Raw genomic sequence first — 19,608 nt, 5'->3', positions numbered from 1 at the left:
ACAGTGCAAGAGGGTTCCCGTTTCTCCACATCCTCGCCAGCATCTATAGTCTCCTGATTTCTTCATTTTGGCCACTCTGACTGGCGTGAGGTGATATCTGAGAGTGGTTTTGATTTGTATTTCCCTGATAAGGAGCGACGTTGAACATCTTTTCATGTGCCTGTTGGCCATCCGGATGTCTTCTTTAGAGAAGTGTCTATTCATGTTTTCTGCCCATTTCTTCACTGGGTTATTTGTTTTTCGGGTGTGGAGTTTGATGAGCTCTTTATAGATTTTGGATACTAGCCCTTTGTCCGATGTGTCATTTGCAAATATCTTTTCCCATTCCGTTGGTTGCCTTTTAGTTTTGTTGGTTGTTTCCTTTGCTGTGCAGAAGCTTTTTATCTTCATAAGGTCCCAGTAATTCACTTTTGCTTTTAATTCCCTTGCCTTTGGGGATGTGCCGAGTAAGAGATTGCTACGGCTGAGGTCAGAGAGGTCTTTTCCTGCTTTCTCCTCTAAGGTTTTGATGGTTTCCTGTCTCACATTCAGGTCCTTTATCCATTTTGAGTTTATTTTTGTGAATGGTGTGAGAAAGTGGTCTAGTTTCAACCTTCTGCATGTTGCTGTCCAGTTCTCCCAGCACCATTTGTTAAAGAGACTGTCTTTTTTCCATTGGATGTTCTTTCCTGCTTTGTCAAAGATGAGTTGGCCATACGTTTGTGGGTCTAGTTCTGGGGTTTCTATTCTATTCCATTGGTCTATGTGTCTGTTTTTATGCCAATACCATGCTGTCTTGATGATGACAGCTTTGTAGTAGAGGCTAAAGTCTGGGATTGTGATGCCTCCTGCTTTGGTCTTCTTCTTCAAAATGACTTTGGCTATTCGGGGCCTTTTGTGGTTCCATATGAATTTTAGGATTGCTTGTTCTAGTTTCGAGAAGAATGCTGGTGCAATTTTGATTGGGATTGCATTGAATGTGTAGATAGCTTTGGGTAGTATTGACATTTTGACAATATTTATTCTTCCAATCCATGAGCAGGGAATGTCTTTCCATTTCTTTATATCTTCTTCAATTACCTGCATAAGCTTTCTATAGTTTTCAGCATACAGATCTTTTACATCTTTGGTTAGATTTATTCCTAGGTATTTTATGCTTCTTGGTGCAATTGTGAATGGGATCAGTTTCTTCATTTGTCTTTCTGTTGCTTCATTGTTAGTGTATAAGAATGCAACTGATTTCTGCACATTGATTTTGTATCCTGCAACTTTGCTGAATTCATGTATCAGTTCTAGCAGACTTTTGGTGGAGTCTATCGGATTTTCCATGTATAATATCATGTCATCTGCAAAAAGCGAAAGCTTGACTTCATCTTTGCCAATTTGGATGCCTTTGATTTCCTTTTGTTGTCTGATTGCTGATGCTAGAACTTCCAGCACTATATTAAAGAGCAGCGGTGACAGTGGGCATCCCTGTCGTGTTCCTGATCTCAGGGAAAAAGCTCTCAGTTTTTCCCCGTTGAGGATGATGTTAGCTGTGGGCTTTTCATAAATGGCCTTTATGATCTTTAAGTATGTTCCTTCTATCCCGACTTTCTCAAGGGTTTTTATTAAGAAAGGGTGCTGGATTTTGTCAAAGGCCTTTTCTGCATCGATTGACAGGATCATATGGTTCTTCTCTTTTTTTTTGTTAATGTGATGTATCACGTTGATCGATTTGCGAATGTTGAACCAGCCCTGCATCCCAGGAATGAATCCCACTTGATCATGGTGAATAATTCTTTTTATATGCTGTTGAATTCGATTTGCTAGTATCTTATTAAGAATTTTTGCATCCATATTCATCAGGGATATTGGCCTGTAGTTCTCTTTTTTTACTGGGTCTCTGTCTGGTTTAGGAATCAAAGTAATACTGGCTTCATAGAATGAGTCTGGAAGTTTTCCTTCCCTTTCTATTTCTTGGAATAGCTTGAGAAGGATAGGTATTATCTCTGCTTTAAATGTCTGGTAGAACTCCCCTGGGAAGCCATCTGGTCCTGGACTCTTATTTGTTGGGAGATTTTTGATAACCGATTCAATTTCTTCGCTGGTTATGGGTCTGTTCAAGCTTTCTATTTCCTCCTGATTGAGTTTTGGAAGAGTGTGGGTATTTAGAAATTTGTCCATTTCTTCCAGGTTGTCCAATTTGCTGGCATATAATTTTTCATAGTATTCCCTGATAATTGTTTGTATCTCTGAGGGATTGGTTGTAATCATTCCATTTTCATTCATGATTTTATCTATTTGGGTCATCTCCCTTTTCTTTTTGAGAAGCCTGGCTAGAGGTTTGTCAATTTTGTTTATTTTTTCAAAAAACCAACTCTTGGTTTCGTTGATCTGCTCTACAGTTTTTTTAGATTCTATATTGTTTATTTCTGCTCTGATCTTTATGATTTCTCTTCTTCTGCTGGGTTTAGGCTGCCTTTGCTGTTCTGCTTCTATTTCCTTTAGGTGTGCTGTTAGATTTTGTATTTGGGATTTTTCTTGTTTCTTGAGATAGGCCTGGATTGCAATGTATTTTCCTCTCAGGACTGCCTTCGCTGCATCCCAAAGCGTTTGGATTGTTGTATTTTCATTTTCGTTTGTTTCCATATATGTTTTAATTTCTTCTCTAATTGCCTGGTTGACCCACTCATTCGTTAGTAGGGTGTTCTTTAACCTCCATGCTTTTGGAGGTTTTCCAGACTTTTTCCTGTGGTTGATTTCAAGCTTCATAGCATTGTGGTCTGAAAGTATGCATGGTATAATTTCAATTCTTGTAAACTTATGAAGGGCTGTTTTGTGACCCAGTATATGATCTATCTTGGAGAATGTTCCATGTGCACTCGAGAAGAAAGTATATTCTGTTGCTTTGGGATGCAGAGTTCTAAATATATCTGTCAAGTCCATCTGATCCAATGTATCATTCAGGGCCCTTGTTTCTTTATTGACTGTGTGTCTAGATGATCTATCCATTTCTGTAAGTGGGGTGTTAAAGTCCCCTGCAATGACCACATTCTTATCAATAAGGTTGCTTATGTTTATGAGTAATTGTTTTATATATCTGGGGGCTCGGGTATTTGGTGCATAGACATTTATAATAGTTAGCTCTTCCTGGTGGATAGACCCTGTGATTATTATATAATGCCCTTCTTCATCTCTTGTTACAGCCTTTAATTTAAAGTCTAGTTTGTCTGATATAAGTATGGCTACTCCAGCTTTCTTTTGGCTTCCAGGAGCATGATAAATAGTTCTCCATCCCCTCACTCTCAATCTAAAGGTGTCCTCAGATCTAAAATGAGTCTCTTGTAGACAGCAAATAGATGGGTCTTGTTTTTTTATCCATTCTGCTACCCTATGTCTTTTAGTTGGCGCATTTAATCCATTTACATTCAGTGTTATTATAGAAAGATAAGGGTTTAGAGTCATTGTGATGTCTGTATGTTTTATGCTTGTAGTGATGTCTCTGGTACTTTGTCTCACAGGATCCCCCTTAGGATCTCTTGTAGGGCTGGTTTCGTGGTGACAAATTCCTTCAGTTTTTGTTTGTTTGGGAAGACCTTTATCTCTCCTTCTATTCTAAATGACAGACTTGCTGGATAAAGGATTCTTGGCTGCATATTTTTGCTGTTTAGCACACTGTAGATATCGTGCCAAGCCTTTCTGGCCTGCCAAGTTTCAAAGGAGAGATCAGTCACGAGTCTTATAGGTCTCCCTTTATATGTGAGGGCACGTTTATCCCTTGCTGCTTTCAGAATTTTCTCTTTATCCTTGTATTTTGCCAGTTTCACTATGATATGTCGTGCAGAAGGTCGATTCAAGTTACGTCTGAAGGGAGTTCTCTGTGCCTCTTGGATTTCAATGCCTTTTTCCTTCCCCAGTTCAGGGAAGTTCTCAGCTATAATTTGTTCAAGTACCCCTTCAGCACCCTTCCCTCTCTCTTCCTCCTCTGGGATACCAATTATGCGTATATTATTTTTTTTTAGTGTATCACTTAGTTCTCTAATTTTCCCCTCATACTCCTGGATTTTTTTATCTCTCTTTCTCTCAGCTTCCTCTTTTTCCATAACTTTATCTTCTAGTTCACCTATTCTCTCCTCTGCCTCTTCAAGCCGAGCCATCGTGGATTCCATTTTGTTTTGCAATTCGTTTAAAGCGTTTTTCAACTCCTCGTGACTGTTCCTTAGTCCCTCGATCTTTGTGGCAAGAGATTCTCTGCTGTCCTGTATACTGTTTTCAAGCCCAGCGATTAATTTTATGACTATTATTCTAAATTCACTTTCTGTTATATTATTTAAATCCTTTTTGATCAGTTCATTAGCTGTTGTTATTTCCTGGAGATTCTTCTGAGGGGAATTCTTCCGTTTGGTCATTTTGGATAGTCCCTGGCGTGGTGAGGACCTGCAGTGCACTTCCCCTGTGCTGTGGTGTATAACTGGAGTTAGTGGGCGGGGCCGCAGTCCGACCCGATGTCTGCCCCCAGCCCACTGCTGGGGCCACAGTCAGACTGGTGTGTGCCTTCTCTTCCCCTCTCCTAGGGGCAGGATTCACTGTGGGGTGGCGTGTCCCGTCTGGGCTACTTGCACACTGCCAGGCTTGTGTTGCTGGGGATCTGGCGTATTAGCTGGGGTGGGTAGGCAAGGTGCACGGGGGCTGGAGGGGCAGGCTTAGCTCACTTCTCCTTAGGTGATCCGCTTCAGGAGGAGCCCTGTGGCAGCGGGAGGGAGTCAGATCCGCTGCCGGAGGTTTGGCTCCGCAGAAGCACAGAGTTGGGTGTTTGCGCGGAGCGAGCAAGTTCCCTGGCAGGAACTGGTTCCCTTTGGGATTTTGGCTGGGGGATGGGCGGGGGAGATGGCGCTGGCGCCTTTGTTCCCCGCCAAGCTGAGCTCTGCCGTCCGGGGGCTCAGCAGCTCTCCCTCCCTTTGTCCTCCAGCCTTCCCGCTTTCCGAGCAGAGCTGTTAACTTATGACCTCCCAGACGCTAAGTCGCGCTTGCTGTGGGAACACAGTCTGTCCGGCCCCTCCGCTTTTGCCAGCCAGACTCGGGGGCTCTGCTTGGCCGGCGAGCCGCCCCTCCGCCCCGGCTCCCTCCCGCCAGTCCGTGGAGCGCGCACCGCCTCGCCGCCCTTCCTACCCTCTTCCGTGGGCCTCTAGTCTGCGCTTGGCTCCGGAGACTCCGTTCTGCTAATCCTCTGACGGTTTTCTGGGTTCTTTAGGCAGGTGTAGGTGGAATCTAAGTGATCGGCAGGACGCGCTGTGAGCCCCGCGTCCTCCTACGCCGCCATCTTCCGGAACCCCCTATGGTCTTGACAGATATATTTAGAACTCTGCATCCCAAAGCAACAGAATATACTTTCTTCTCGAGTGCACATGGAACATTCTCCAAGATAGATCATATACTGGGTCACAAAACAGCCCTTCATAAGTTTACAAGAATTGAAATTATACCATGCATACTTTCAGACCACAATGCTATGAAGCTTGAAATCAACCACAGGAAAAAGTCTGGAAAACCTCCAAAAGCATGGAGGTTAAAGAACACCCTACTAATGAATGAGTGGGTCAACCAGGCAATTAGAGAAGAAATTAAAATATATATGGAAACAAACGAAAATGAAAATACAACAATCCAAACGCTTTGGGATGCAGCGAAGGCAGTCCTGAGAGGAAAATACATTGCAATCCAGGCCTATCTCAAGAAACAATAAAAATCCCAAATACAAAACCTAACAGCACACCTAAAGGAAATAGAAGCAGAACAGCAAAGGCAGCCTAAATCCAGCAGAAGGAGAGAAATAATAAAGATCAGAGCAGAAATAAACAATATAGAATCTAAAAAAACTGTAGAGCAGATCAACGAAACCAAGAGTTGGTTTTTTGAAAAAATAAACAAAATTGACAAACCTCTAGCCAGGCTTCTCAAAAAGAAAAGGGAGATGACCCAAATAGATAAAATCATGAATGAAAATGGAATGATTACAACCAATCCCTCAGAGATACAAACAATTATCAGGGAATACTATGAAAAATTATATGCCAGCAAATTGGACAACCTGGAAGAAATGGACAAATTTCTAAACACCCACACTCTTCCAAAACTCAATCAGGAGGAAATAGAAAGCTTGAACAGACCCATAACCAGCGAAGAAATTGAATCGGTTATCAAAAATCTCCCAACAAATAAGAGTCCAGGACCAGATGGCTTCCCAGGGGAGTTCTACCAGACATTTAAAGCAGAGATAATACCTATCCTTCTCAAGCTATTCCAAGAAATAGAAAGGGAAGGAAAACTTCCAGACTCATTCTATGAAGCCAGTATTACTTTGATTCCTAAACCAGACAGAGACCCAGTAAAAAAAGAGAACTACAGGCCAATATCCCTGATGAATATGGATGCAAAAATTCTTAATAAGATACTAGCAAATCGAATTCAACAGCATATAAAAAGAATTATTCACCATGATCAAGTGGGATTCATTCCTGGGATGCAGGGCTGGTTCAACATTCGCAAATCGATCAACGTGATACATCACATTAACAAAAAAAAAGAGAAGAACCATATGATCCTGTCAATCGATGCAGAAAAGGCCTTTGACAAAATCCAGCACCCTTTCTTAATAAAAACCCTTGAGAAAGTCGGGATAGAAGGAACATACTTAAAGATCATAAAGGCCATTTATGAAAAGCCCACAGCTAACATCATCCTCAACGGGGAAAAACTGAGAGCTTTTTCCCTGAGATCAGGAACACGACAGGGTTGCCCACTGTCATCACTGTTGTTTAACATAGTGCTGGAAGTTCTAGCATCAGCAATCAGACAACAAAAGGAAATCAAAGGCATCAAAATTGGCAAAGATGAAGTCAAGCTTTCGCTTTTTGCAGATGACATGATATTATACATGGAAAATCCGATAGACTCCACCAAAAGTCTGCTAGAACTGATACATGAATTCAGCAAAGTTGCAGGATACAAAATCAATGTGCAGAAATCAGTTGCATTCTTATACACTAACAATGAAGCAACAGAAAGACAAATGAAGAAACTGATCCCATTCACAATTGCACCAAGAAGCATAAAATACCTAGGAATAAATCTAACCAAAGATGTAAAAGATCTGTATGATGAAAACTATAGAAAGCTTATGCAGGTAATTGAAGAAGATATAAAGAAATGGAAAGACATTCCCTGCTCATGGATTGGAAGAATAAATATTGTCAAAATGTCAATACTACCCAAAGCTATCTACACATTCAATGCAATCCCAATCAAAATGGCACCAGCATTCTTCTCGAAACTAGAACAAGCAATCCTAAAATTCATATGGAACCACAAAAGGCCCCGAATAGCCAAAGTAATTTTGAAGAAGAAGACCAAAGCAGGAGGCATCACAATCCCAGACTTTAGCCTCTACTACAAAGCTGTCATCATCAAGACAGCATGGTATTGGCATAAAAACAGACACATAGACCAATGGAATAGAATAGAAACCCCAGAACTAGACCCACAAACGTATGGCCAACTCATCTTTGACAAAGCAGGAAAGAACATCCAATGGAAAAAAGACAGTCTCTTTAACAAATGGTGCTGGGAGAACTGGACAGCAACATGCAGAAGGTTGAAACTAGACCACTTTCTCACACCATTCACAAAAATAAACTCAAAATGGATAAAGGACCTGAATGTGAGACAGGAAACCATCAAAACCTTAGAGGAGAAAGCAGGAAAAGACCTCTCTGACCTCAGCCGTAGCAATCTCTTACTCGGCACATCCCCAAAGGCAAGGGAATTAAAAGCAAAAGTGAATTACTGGGACCTTATGAAGATAAAAAGCTTCTGCACAGCAAAGGAAACAACCAACAAAACTAAAAGGCAACCAACGGAATGGGAAAAGATATTTGCAAATGACACATCGGACAAAGGGCTAGTATCCAAAATCTATAAAGAGCTCATCAAACTCCACACCCGAAAAACAAATAACCCAGTGAAGAAATGGGCAGAAAACATGAATAGACACTTCTCTAAAGAAGACATCCGGATGGCCAACAGGCACATGAAAAGATGTTCAACGTCGCTCCTTATCAGGGAAATACAAATCAAAACCACACTCAGATACCACCTCACGCCAGTCAGAGTGGCCAAAATGAACAAATCAGGAGACTATAGATGCTGGAGAGGATGTGGAGAAACGGGAACCCTCTTGCACTGTTGGTGGGAATGCAAATTGGTGCAGCCGCTCTGGAAAGCAGTGTGGAGGTTCCTCAGAAAATTAAAAATAGACCTACCCTATGACCCAGCAATAGCACTGCTAGGAATTTATCCAAGGGATACAGGAGTACTGATGCATAGGGGCACCTGTACCCCAATGTTTATAGCGGCACTCTCAACAATAGCCAAATTATGGAAAGAGCCTAAATGTCCATCAACTGATGAATGGATAAAGAAATTGTGGTTTATATACACAATGGAATACTACGTGGCAATGAGAAAAAATGAAATATGGCCTTTTGTAGCAACGTGGTTGGAACTGGAGAGTGTGATGCTAAGTGAAATAAGCCATACAGAGAAAGACAGATACCATATGGTTTCACTCTTATGTGGATCCTGAGAAACATAACAGAAACCCATGGGGGAGGGGAAGGAAAAAAAAAAAAAGAGGTTAGAGTGGGAGAGAGCCAAAGCATAAGAGACTGTTAAAAACTGAGAACAAACTGAGGGTTGATGGGGGGTGGGAGGGAGGGCAGGGTGGGTGATGGGTATTGAGGAGGGCACCTTTTGGGATGAGCACTGGGTGTTGTATGGAAACCAATTTGACAGTAAATTTCATATATTAAAAAATAAAAAAAAATAAATAAATAAAAATAAAAAATAAAAAATAAACATTAACAAACATGAAAAAAAAATAATAAACTTACAAATGCTTCTAAAAAAAAAAAAAAGAAGATGTGGTGTGTGTGTGTATATATATATATACATATATATATGTATATATGCATATATATGTACCCCCACACAGTGGAGTATTACTTGGCAGTCAAAAAGAATGAAATCTTGCCATTTGCAACTATGTGGATGGAACTGGAGGGTATTATGCAAAGCGAAATTAGTCACAGAAAGACAAAAATCATACAACTTCACTCATATGAGGACTTGAAGAGACAAAACAGATGAACATAAGGGAAAGGAAACAAAAATAATATAAAAACAGGGAGGGGGACAAAACAGAAGAGACTCATAAATATGGAGAACAAACTGAGGGTTATGGAAGGGGTTGTGGAAGGGGGAATGGGCTAAATGGGTAAGGGGCACTAAGGAATCTACTCCTGAAATCATTGTTGCACTAGATTCTAACTAATTTGGATGTAAATTTTAAAAAATTAAAAATAAAACAAGTTTAAAATAAAAAGAATCTAAAAAAAATTAGCTACTAAGGAATTAGTTTCATGATGTCTATACTGGCTTTTCTCATGCTTTTCTTTCCTGGGAAGTCTATATATATATAGTCTATATATATATATAGTCTATATTATATATGTTATATATATATAACAACTAACAACTGGAGAATGGTATCTTCCCGAATGACAAAGACCCTTTAATGCTTCAAAGGATAATCTCTACCAGGATACAAACCCTAACAGTCCTTTCTATAATCTAGATGAAATGTATTTCAACATTTGTTTTTGTCTTTAAAACATCATCTGTGTTACTTTTATATAAATGAAGACCAACCAAATGAGAACTAGCAAAGTCCATTTATTCAGAGAGTACTAGTAGGGAAATCAGCCACTTACGTCATTTGGATTTTGTCAGAGACTTAAAGGTAGGCAGGGGAATGGGAAAGTTTTAGAGTGGAAAAAGGGAAGACTTCAAATGTGCTCTAATTGAAGGCTGTTAAAGTGGAGAAGCTGTAGGTGAGCTAACTAGAAGTGGGGCATCCCATGTTATTGGTTAGGGGCACATATTTGTCTTTTCCTGGTTGGCCTAAGTTGGTAGCAGGAACAAAAATTAGAGAAGCTGTCAGTTATTCTTCAAGACCTGGATGTTTGGGGCTGACTGTTACAGGGTTCATTGTTTGGCTTCCTAGATTGATATTAGAGACAGCAGTCTGACTACAAGTCTTGACTTGTAGGAGGCTGGCTATTGTAGATAACAAATTGGTTTCCTGGGCAAGTTGCTTCAGGTTGTGGGTCAGTGTTCTATATTTATATATGGTCTGGTCATTGTCCCTCTGTGTATTCAGTCACTGCATAAAACAAAAAAAAATAAAATTTACATTTTCAGAGAATTGAACTCTTAAAAGTATCATCAGACTTTGATTTTTTCATAGATTTTTTGTTTTCTAATGTCTGAAATAAAACATCACCAAGTAAGAAAAAAAAAGAAAAGGGCTCAGAGCCACAGAGTGGTGAGATGTCACAGGGATTACAATCTTACATGGGATGTTATGATGGTTAATTTTACGTGTCAACCTGGCTAGACTTTGGTGCCCAATTATTTGGTCAAGCACCAGTCTAGATGTTGCTGTGACGATATTTTTTTAATGTGATTAATATTTAAATCATTAAAGTTTGAGTAAAGCAGATAACCCTCCATAAGGTGTATAGGCTTCATTCAATAAGTTAAGGGCCTTAAGAGCAAAGACACAGGAGAATGGAATTCTGCCTTCAGATTGCAACATGGTATTTCTGCGTGAGTTGCCAGCCTTCTAAACTAAAACCATAACATCAGCTCTTTTTTTTTTGAAAAGGAAGAAATAAAACTTTATTTTTCTGAAAACAACATGGCTGTACATATGCAGGAAAAACTACAGATAGAATCTACAACAACAACAAAGCTACAGAACTAGTAAGTGGAATAAGGTAAAGCTGCAGGATGAAGGTCAACATATAAATCAATTGTGTTTCTACAGATGTAGAATTCAATATTGTTTGGCAACTTTGGAAAACAACGCACATCTGGAAAAGAAAAATTTTTTTAAATACCACTTATAGTAGCTTCTCAAAACAAACTTCTGAGGGACTAAACACACAAACAGCAAACAGCAACAGATTCATTGATACAGAAAACAAACTGGTGTTGCCAGAGAGAAGAGGGGTCTGGGGATGGGAGAAATTAGGTGAAGGGGATTAAGATGTACAAATTGCCAGTTATAAAATAAGTAAGTCACAAGGATGAAAAGAAGAGTTTGGCAACTGTCAGAAGAAAATCACTGCCCAATATTCATCTTATGTAATTCTCCAGTCTAGGGTTAGAGAGGTAAGAGAAGAAGACACAGAGAGGTACCCTGATCTAGTTCTCAATTCTGTGGGGAGAAAGTTAACCAAGGCCCCAAAGACGCTGATATTCAATGACATATTAGAGACTTTGGAAGAAACATGTACAAAAATCACATTCATGCAATTTCACTAGAAACAGCAACACCTGGAGTCATTTGACTAGTATCTTACCTGCTTCCATAAACTGGTGCTAAAGCTTACTCCATCCATGGAGAGGATTGCTAACAAAAAAAGAATGCCAGCTTCCACATCAAAATTATTTCTGCTTTGTGAACAATGCATAAACCACCTGGTCCTGGATCTGTTTGGTCTTTATCCCATACATGATGGGATTTAGCATAGGAGGAGCCACAATGCAGATACTGGCCAGCAGAACATGAATATGGGGTGTGATGTGGCATCCAAACTGCTGAGTAAGTGTTGTAAAGATCCCAGGTCCATAAAAGAGGACAATGACACGGACATGGGAGCCGCAAGTATTGAGAGCTTTGTGACAAGCATCTCCAGAAGGGATGCAGACGACAGTGTGGAGAATCAGCACATATGAAATAAAAATTAGCACGATACCTAAGACCACTGTTGACATTAGGACAAAACCGCATACCAGATGTTTAGTCATATGTCATTACAGGAAGCACGGGCCAAGACAGTATGCTTACAGGCTGTGTTTGGGAGGATGCTACTTTTGCAAAAAGCCAATCTTTTCAGAAGAAACGTTATAGGGAAAATTGTACCATAACTTCTCAGAAAGATAGTCAATCCAACTTTCCCAATCAGTGCACATGTAAGAATAGTGGTGTATCTCTGTAGGTAGCATAGGGCAATGTAGCAGTCAAACTCCATCACCAGCAAGATCCCTGACTCAGAGATGAAGGTGGTATGTATGAAGAAGAGCTAAGTGATGCAGCGATCCAGAGAGATCTCCCCAGCACGGAACCAGAAGACGCCCAAGGCCTGAGTTACTGTGCACGTGAAGAGGACAACGTCTGCTCCGGCCAGCATGCAGAGGAAGAGGTACATGGGTTCGTGGAGGCTGCGCTTTGTGAGGATAATGCAGATGAGCAGGCTGTTCCCAAGCAGGGCGATGACATAGGAAACGAAGAAGGGGATGGAAACCCACACATGCTGGTCCTCAAGGCCAGGAATGGCCAACAAACAGAAGACCATGTGACTAACAGCAGTGTGGTTTAAGGTAGTCATGCCTGGATCAGACAAGTTTCCTATTAACAGAGAGGAAAATTCAGTTCATACACCAAGATTGTTTTTGCTGTTACCAGCAGCTTTTCACATTTATCTAATTCTATTCCATTCTGAAGGTGCCAGGAACTATGATACTAAAGGTAAATAAGATGATTTGTTCAAGCAAAGGGGAAAAAAAACAGAGAGAGAGAAACAAACCAGGAAAGAGACACTTAACTACAGAAAACAAACTGAAGGTTGACAGAGGGGAGGTGGGGAGGAGGTGGGTGGGGAATAGGTGAAATAGGTGATGGGGATTAAGGAGAGCACTTGCTGAGATGAGCACCTGGTGTGTATGGAAGTGTTAAATCATGGAGCACCTGAGTGGCTCAGTCGGTTAAGCATCCGACTTCGGCTCAGGTCATGATCTCATGGTTCTTGAGTTTGAGCCCTGCGTCAGGCTCTGTGCTGACATCTCAGAGCCTGGAGTCTGCTTCAGATTCTCTTTCTCTGACCCTCCTCTGCTCGCGCTTTGTGTCTCTCCCAAAAATAAATAAACATTAAAAAAATTTTTTTTAAAAAGGAAGTGTTAAATCACTGTATTGTACACCTGAAACTAATATAACACCGTATGTTAACTGGAATTTAAATAAAAACTTTTTAAAAATAAAAAATAAATTTTAAAAAAGATGGTTTGTTTTCTAAATAAGGTCCTAAGCTCATAAGAGACATTTACATTAATTAAAATTAAATTATTAAGTTGACATATTAGTTATACAAGTAAATTTTAGTATGGAAACACAATGGAAGTAATTCTCATTGTTTATATTTGTAATGGTTTTAAGAATGACTTCATATCTGAACTTAGCCTTGAAAATAAAGTAGGATGCCATCAGGTTGAGGAAGTATCAAGTAATGAATGGGGGAAAGTCATCTGGGAATTCAAGAAGAAATGCTTGGCCCACAAATGCAAAATATGTCTAAAGCAGCTTTCAGCTCTGTGAGGCTGTGATGCGGCAAATTTGGAGCAGTTAGAAAAAAAGATGGCAACAAAAGTAGACTGACTCTGAAAGTAAAGGGGATGAACTTCATCAGTTAGGAAAAAAGATCAGCCATGAACAGTTTTGAAATTGGAAAGCACTTTGGATATATTTAACAACTATGTGGAAGAGAGAAGTGATGGAAAAAGAGAGCAAAGACTGGAATTTGATGAAGTTTGCCCTAGTGAGAGAAATTCATGTATTGATGAATTACTATTGCAGTGAAGTAAGATCAAGAAAGTATCATCTTAAAGTAGCTTCACATTTTTCGGCAGTGATATGAAAATGTTACTTACTACACACCATTCATTTCTTCTGCCAACACAGGCTAGTAAGGACTGTCACCATCCACTGTTGCAGGGACTACGGCCAGAGTCGCAAAAGATGAGTCCGCAAACAAACTGCAGTTAACTGAAGGTCCTCGTACTAGAGTCGAAATGAGGCCCCGACTCCAGAATGAAGGTTCTTTTTATTAGGATAATCGCTAAAGACTACGTGCATAAAGTCAGCTAAGCAAGTGTGTTAATCAATCTAATGGTTTAGCTTTTCAAGGTTGAATTTCGAGTTAATTGGTTTTTATAACACTAGGAAGGGTCAGGTGTAAAGGAGGATCCGGCCTTGGACAATGTTAATGGCTCTAGGCTTTCTGAGCCGCAGCTGTGTAAACATGTCCTAAGGTTTTGCACCTTCTCCAGCCCTTCCCTTTTGAAGTCTTTCCTTTGATGCTTCTCTCCTGCATCTCCCACAATCCACTTCTTAGAACAGAAATTTCAGCCTCAAAAATATCATTACAACTCAAAGCACAGAGCTGGAAACTTTTCAAAATTTCCTGGACGTAATTTCCTCATCTTTGAAATGGGTTAAGAAAAAGAGACCTTTCTAAACAACTGGAAGTGAGATGCCCTCCCGACCTGGGGCAGGTTCAAGGGGTGAGCGCAGTGGAACAAAGACAGCCCCCCAACAGGCAGCCATATCCTACCCCCTTCACCACAGGGTCAAGACCAGGAATAATACTACAAAGTCTTCATAATTACTTATCATTGAAACTCCACCCACTTTTGCTATTGCTTCATTGCTAATGTCTCTAAAAAGAAAAGGGGTAAATTTTTGGTGAAGACACAGAACACTGTGTCCTGAATCCAAGCCAGGAGAAGTGCGAGAAGCTGAGAGATGGCTCTGTTGTCCAGTGTCCTACAGAAGAAAGAACCAGGTGCTAACATGGATCGAGGCAAAGCAGGACTGTGAGGACTGGTGGAGAAGACAGAAAAAGAAGTTATTGTCTTCATCATTGTATTCACTCCATGTCTGCTCAGTGCCTTGCACGTAGTAAGTGCACATGCAAATAATAGCCTCGCTTCCAGGTTTGTTCTCCTCACCTATAAATTTAACATCGAGGGGGTGCCTGGGTGGCTCAGTTGGTTGAGCGACTAACTTTGGCTCAGGTCATGATCTTGTGGTTCACGAGTTCAAACCCTACATCGGGTTCCATGCTGACATCTCAGAGCCCAGAGCCTACTTCAGATTCTGTGTCTCCCTCTCTCTCTTCCCCTTCCCTACTCATGCTCGCTTGCTCTCTCTCTCTTTCTCTCTCTCTCTCTCTCAAAAATAAATAAACATTTTTTAAAAATTAATTTCCAGACCAGGAAAATCCAGTCCTATTTTCATTGCTATATTGCCCCTGAGAAATGGCCAACACTGTCCTGAAAATAAAATCACATGAACAGAGCCCCCAAGAGGCTTGTGAAGTTGTGCGTGGGTGGACAGCAGCTACCACTAGGTCAGTCTGTGGCCACGCAACTATAAGAATAAATAGGGATGGGGGGAAAGCCATCCTACTGGAGAAGTAGATAGAAATCGAAATTGCTATGAAAATGCCACTGGGGGTGATGGACAAGTGTGTGTGCCACTATACTGGCAAAGGAATAGCAGGGAAAAGTGATGAAGGGAAAGAAACTAAGTCTCAAGTAACTAGAAAGAGAAGAAGAGGACCAGCTTACACAGGTTGAAGGACTCTGGATATCTTGGCAGCAGCACACAGAAGGGTTCTTTGGAGTAGAAAAGAATATAGGCTACAGAGCTTGCCAGTTGGGGGCTGGTCTCTGGGTGAACTTGCATGAACTGGAATGGCTCCTTATGTAACTCATGGCCACCTTAAAAACCTTCTCGAGTGACAGGACACCTGGGTGGCTCAGTTGGTTAAGCATGGTCTCTTAGTTGACTTCAGCTCAGGTCATGATCATTGAGTTCAAGTCCCACATCAGACTCCACACTGACAGTGCAGAGTCTGCTTGGGATTCTCTCTCTCTCTCTCTCTCTCTCTCTCTCTCTCACTCTCTCTCTTTCTCTCTCTGCCCCTCCCCCCCAAAATAAATAAACTGAAAAAAAAACACCACAACCTTCTCAAGTGCCTCATGAAGGCTTCTGCAACTTTGATCCAGGCATCTTCAATCCCCTGGACAAGTTGCCTCTATCCCTGATTTGTGCTGTGGAGCCATGGCACCAACCCAGGGCCCTCTCACTGTCTGTCCCCTACATCAGGAGTGTGCTCACATGATGCCTCTTGCCACAACTCATTCTTTCCCCTCCTTTGATTTCACAAGAAGTCTAATCATCAGAGCACCTACCTCAGAGATATTGGCCTATTGTCAGTGTTTCCCAATTGACTGTAAACTTTCTGAGGTCTGTTTAAGATATGTATGCTCCCATAATCCAGAACACTGAGGCACCGTGTGATTACTCTGTAATGATAAATACTGGATGGAAAGTATAAAGGGTGATGATAGGAGCCATGAATGAGGCTCTTCTGATGCCTAAAATGTTCACAGTAATCAAGGTCTGCTGCTAGTGTGGAATCCTCTCTGGAGGGACTTGAGGCTCCAAGCACACTGAGAGCCAAAGTGTGGGTGCAAGCCCAAAGTCTCCCCCCTCTCCCCTCCTAGACAGCCCTTTCCATTCTACTGGAACAGTCCATACTTGTACCTCCAGTCTAGGGGTGTGCAGATAAAACAGCTCCTTAAATTTTTTTTTAGAAGCCCCAGTTTTACAGTGCCTGACAATTCCTTAGGTGAAAATATTCCTGTGTCGTCAGCTTCAAACTATGAAGATGATATCCCTATATGCATATTATATATTGCATATATATAATAAGAAATATTATATATATATATATATCTTAAACAGACAATTCTCAGACCTCAGAAACACTGACTACAGGCCACTGTCCTTGAGGTAGGCAGTCTGATGATCAGAACGCTCTTGCAATCAGAGGGGACAGAATGAGCTTCAGCCCCTGCTGCTGTCCCTGTTCAACACACCTGACTCCCCACAAAAGTCCTAATACTTTCAACCATCAGCCTTATGCCCCATAACCCCACAATTCCTGGTCTTCTTCCTGAAATTTCATTTCATAGCAATTAAAGTTTCACCTGCTTCAAAGGGAGTCCTCACGAGCTAGAATGGGATGAATCAAGTAAAGGCTGAGAAACAGGCATCAGGCAGCAGAGATTTATGCATTTGCCTAAAGACTGCAGAGGAAGCTGATACCCAAGGGACCAGAGCAGAATGTACATGGGTCAGGTCCTGATGGTTCCTCAGTCATGCCCACACCAGCTGCTCCTCCAACCAAGATTACATGTATACACGTATTATTTTCAAGAAATTCAATGTTAGCATTGTTCTGTGAAATATCCCTATTTCCATTATAATCGGAAGTAGTAAGCATTAATCCCATTATCAATCAAAAAATATAACTTGAGGAGGAGGGGCAAGATGGTGGAACAGTATGGAAGGTTTTTTTTGTGTCTCACATCCATGAAATACACCCAGATCAACACTAAACCATCCTGCACACCTAGAAAACTGATGGGAGGATTAACGCAACAATCTGCACAACCTGAACCACAGAATTCAGCAGGTACACAGCACTGACAGGTGAACTGGGGGAGAGAGAAGCTGCGGAGGGCAGAGAGCCACTTTTGTATGTAGAGAGAGGAAAGAGATGGGGGGTGGGGGAGTATGGGAAAAGCACCCACCACCCCCCAAAGCAGCTGGAGAGAAAGTGAAAAAGTGGAAACAGCTGTAGGGACTGAAGAATAAAGGGAGAAAGGAGAAAGGAGAGTGTTTAAATTCCATTAAGACTCTATATAAACAGGGGGAGCACAGAGTCTGAAATGCCACAGCTCGATGCCTGGTGGTGCTCTGGTGGGAAAGGCGAATCCTCAGGAGCAGAGAGTGAGACCTGCGAGGTGTACAGGCAACATGGGGAGAGGAGGTTCCCCTGCTGGAGGACATTTGGTAGAGGCTGTGAGGCCACCAAGGTCCCAGCAGACCCCAGAAAACAACTACATTTGCTGGTGCTGGAACAAGGACATTAAGGGGGAAGCCTGGTGCCAGATGTGTGTTGTGATTTACCATAATCCCTGAAACACTGCTGCTACACAATCTCGTGAACTTTTTCTGGGGCGGGCTGGCACCCAGTCGCAGTCTCTGGGCATCAGCAGCAGCATGGTCCCCCAAACATTCCTGGGTGCAGCTGGGTGACCAAGCCATTGCTTGGTGAGACCCTCCCCCAGGGGATCTGAGTGGGCCCAAGCCGCAGTCCCTCAGAAGTGAAGGGTCGGGAAACACAGCCGCATCTGAGATAAAACTCAGGAGGGAGGTGCCCCCTGGCAACCTGATGGCTTGGTCACAGACAGTGTAAAAGTGAGAAGTGGATGGAGGCCAGAGACAGAGGACTGGTGCACGATTGCTGGTCAGGGAGAGCACAGAGTTCCAACACTAGAGACTGAGTAGCTAGGTGATGCCATTTTCACTCCTCCCACGCATGTGCATACACACCTACAAGCACCATAATAATTCACCCCAGTAAGCCAAGTAGAGCCATCTAGTGGAGAACAGAGCCATTAAACTAAGCCCCTCCCAACTGGGCCAATATCACTTTTCAGGAACACCACAAGTCTCTCCACCTGCTTAGTTTACAGATTATAAAGTGCTTCATAGTTTCACTTCTAGGGGAAAGGATGTAATTTCAGTCATATTTCAGTCTACTGGCTTGTCCATCTATTCAATTATTGTTTCTTTTTTGTTTCTTTTCTTTTTCTTGAATACAGAAAGAGAAAAAATTTATTTTTATTTTCAATTTTTATTAAAAATATTTTTCTTTAATTTTTTTCTACTATATTTTTTAATTTTTTGTACATTTTTCAAATTCTATTTTACTTCCATCATTTCATTTTATTCTATTTCATTGTATTCATTTGTTCAAATTTTCAAATGGTTTCCTTTTTTTTCTTTTTTTTAATTTTCTTTTCCCTTTTTTCTCTAATCTGTGAAGATCCTTTCAACAACCAGATCAAAACACACCTAGGATCTAGCATCATTTATTTGATTTTTTGTGTTGTTTTTAATTTTATAATTTAAAAAGTTTTTACCTTATTATTCCTTTTCTTTCTTCAAAATGATGAAATGAAGGAACTCACCCCAAAAGAAAGAGCAGTAAGAAACGACAGCCAGGGACCTAACACAGACACAAGCAAGATGTCTGAACCAGAATTTAGAATCACACTAATAAGAATACTAGCTGGGGTTGAAAATAGATTGGAATCCTTTCTGCAGAGATAAAAGAAATAAAAGCTAGTCAGGATTAAATTAAAAATGCTATAACTGAGCTGCAGTCTCCAATGGATGCCTCAGTGGCAAGGATGGGTGAGACAGAACAGCAAATCTGTGATAGAGAGGACAAACTTATGGAGAATAATGAAGCAAAAAAAAAAAGGGGGGGAGAATACGGCAAAAGAGCATGATTTAAGAATTAGAGAAATTGGAGCACCTGGGTGACTCAGTTGGTTAGGCATCCGACTTCAGCTCAGGTTATGATCTCACAGTTCATGGGTTCAAGCCTGTGGTGGACTATATGCTGACAACTCAGAGCCTGGAGCTTTCTTCAGATTCTGTGTCTCCCTCTCTCTCTGCCCCACCCTGGCGCCTGCTCTCGCTCTCTCTCTCTCTCTCTCTCTCTCTCAAAATTAAATAAACATTAAAAAAAAGAAGATTTAGAGAAATCAGTGACTCATTAAAAAGGATCATCAGAATCAGAGGGGTCCCAGAAGATGAAGAGA

At 41.3% G+C, this 19,608-nt stretch overlaps 1 pseudogene; it reads right to left on the bottom strand.

Moving 5' to 3' along the window:
• Positions 1–11,529: 11,529 nt before the first annotated feature.
• Positions 11,530–12,473, bottom strand: LOC122201088 (annotated as a pseudogene).
• Positions 12,474–19,608: the final 7,135 nt, after the last annotated feature.

The sequence above is a fragment of the Panthera leo genome, chromosome D1, assembly GCF_018350215.1.
Source record: "Panthera leo isolate Ple1 chromosome D1, P.leo_Ple1_pat1.1, whole genome shotgun sequence".
Classification (NCBI taxonomy): Eukaryota; Metazoa; Chordata; class Mammalia; order Carnivora; family Felidae; genus Panthera; species Panthera leo.
This window is presented reverse-complemented; position numbering and strand designations above follow the sequence as displayed.